This window comes from Belonocnema kinseyi, chromosome 7 (genome assembly GCF_010883055.1).
Source record: "Belonocnema kinseyi isolate 2016_QV_RU_SX_M_011 chromosome 7, B_treatae_v1, whole genome shotgun sequence".
Classification (NCBI taxonomy): Eukaryota; Metazoa; Arthropoda; class Insecta; order Hymenoptera; family Cynipidae; genus Belonocnema; species Belonocnema kinseyi.
The window spans coordinates 87,013,674-87,016,102 of record NC_046663.1 but is presented as its reverse complement, the minus strand read 5'-3'; positions in this window follow the sequence as shown (position 1 = coordinate 87,016,102).

The window sequence follows — 2,429 nt, the reverse complement described above, 5'->3', positions numbered from 1 at the left end:
TGTTTTAACGTTGTTACGAAACTGCGAAAATACTTAACTTCAATCAATGATATATCGATGAAAAAAAAGCTATCTTGAATCTGAAAAATGGATTTCAGAGTGCAAGGGTGCTCCTTTTTGATGCTTTCGCCCGTTTTTGAAAAAAAAAAATTTATTCAAGATGCTATGTAACCTCAAATATAGCAAAAAACGGTGTTTTTTTGCACTTTTAGGTTACAATATCTCGAAAACTGAGGGTGATGGTATTTTTCTGAGGTCGGATTCGGATTCAGCGCAGCAAAAACCTTCGGGTATACTAGGTCTGGTCTCTGGTTCCGGACCTTTGTCAAATTTTGTCGGCCTGTGTTATTTGTACGAACAAATCTAAAATACCCCACTGTGCGGCGTAGTGGTGGAAACGAAACATCTTGCAAATGAGTATTTAGGTCCAAATTTCCCCTCGCTGAACACTTCTGAAATATAGGATGAGAATGTAAACAGATGTTGTCTGTAAAAGTATTCGGTATTTTTTGATCGAGACTTTATTTGGCTACAGTAATACAAATTAAAAAATGTGTCCTTTTCTTTCTTCAAACATTATAGTCAAGTGTACATTTAGTCCCAAGTGAGTGTCGGCTTAGCTTTAGCCCCACGATTTTTCACTCGACAGATTTTCCATGACTAACTTTTTTACTAATAATTGATCAACAAAAAGCGTCGTAGTTCAAAATCATCAGTCACATTTTATATCTAACTAAATTCAGAATCCAACCATACTTAATACGTTGTCAAAAAAAAAACGTTTTTTTTCAGTTGACAAAGATGTTAAACAAATCTGCCTGCGGCGCTGGCACATTCTCATCACGTGTTACACGCGTGGCTACTTTCGCTCGCAAATTAGAGCGCGCTTAGGGCGCGAGATTGTTGGTTATCGCGCTTCGCACTCGATTATATATTTTGCTTGCAGTTCGCGCTGGATTATGTAATCTCCTATATTTGTGAACAGACCTTTTAAAAAAAATGTCGAAATATCGACAACTGTAATTTAGTGATTGTGAATTCTCTTTTATTAAAGTTCTTTCGGCATCAACGAACACATTTTCATCATGTATCACGTGCTTCGCACTCGATTTTGTCCAAAATGTTAACTTTTCTACATTATGTTGAACGCATTTATATCAAATTTATATTACATTTATTTAGATTATTTAGCGATAGTCATTTTTCACATAAAACTAATACCTTCTCATTATGAGAATGTAATAATTAATTATTTTTTGTAAGAACAAAATTTTAATTTTTGATTTTTTATCCAAATTTTAAAAGTCTTTATGATAATCTTATAAGGCCTTCAAAAAGTGAATTTTTCTTCTCTTGACTTTTTTTCATATCGTGCGTTGTTTAAATAAAAAGCGTTTATTTTCGTGTACTATAAATAGACGTACATGGAAGTTGGAAATCTTGAGTAAGGTGGTTTCAAAAATTTTGAAAATTCTCTTTTTGAATTTGTGTCCAAAATAGCTAGTTCTCAAGTTGGTTTTCGAATTTTCTTTCAATAATTACTTTTATTTGATGTTAGGCAATACCTAAAAAAGATTCATCCCAATTTTATTATCGAAAAACTGCATTATTTCCACCCACGAACTCTAATATGTATGATGATGGACAAACATGAAAAAAATATTAACTTTTCTCCAAACTTTCGATTCTCGAATTTTCTTTTACTAATTATTTGTACTCGATGTCCTTCCACACAAGAAAAAGTTTCAACCCAGGTCCCCTTCCGCTCACTCCTGCTCCCGGAAAAAAATCAATAAGATTAACCCCTTCTCCAGCTTTTTTTAAATAAATATTTTTAAGATTATCATATGAAAATATATGAAAGACAATAAAATTTGTTTTTTAAAAGGGATCACAGAAAATAAATCTTTAAAAACTCCAGAAGTTAAACAATCTAAAAACCAAAATTTTTACCAAGAAATAAAAAAGAATGAAATAAAATTAGGATCATAAATACGGACTGAATACTGAAGGAATTTTCCACGCGACTAATCCTTTTTCCAGCTTTTCTATAAAGAAATATAAATGAGTTAAATATAAAATTAAAATAAGAGAGGCAACAAAACTGAAAAAAATGAATAAATAGAAATTGTTAAATAAAAGTAAGACTAAAACACGAAAAAGCACAAATAAAAAAAAAAATACATATAGACACATATACATACACACACACACATATAATTAAAAAGTTGTCATAAGGACAACCGCAGGATTTCGCCGGGAGCGGGTGCTAATCTTGAAAATTGCACCCGCTTCCAGCGAAATCGCGGTACAATTTCAGCCACAACCTATATATATATATAATTAAAAATTTGTCATAAGGACAACCGCAGGATTTCGCCGGGAGCGGGTGCTAATCTGAAAAATTGCACCCGCTTCCAGCGAAATCG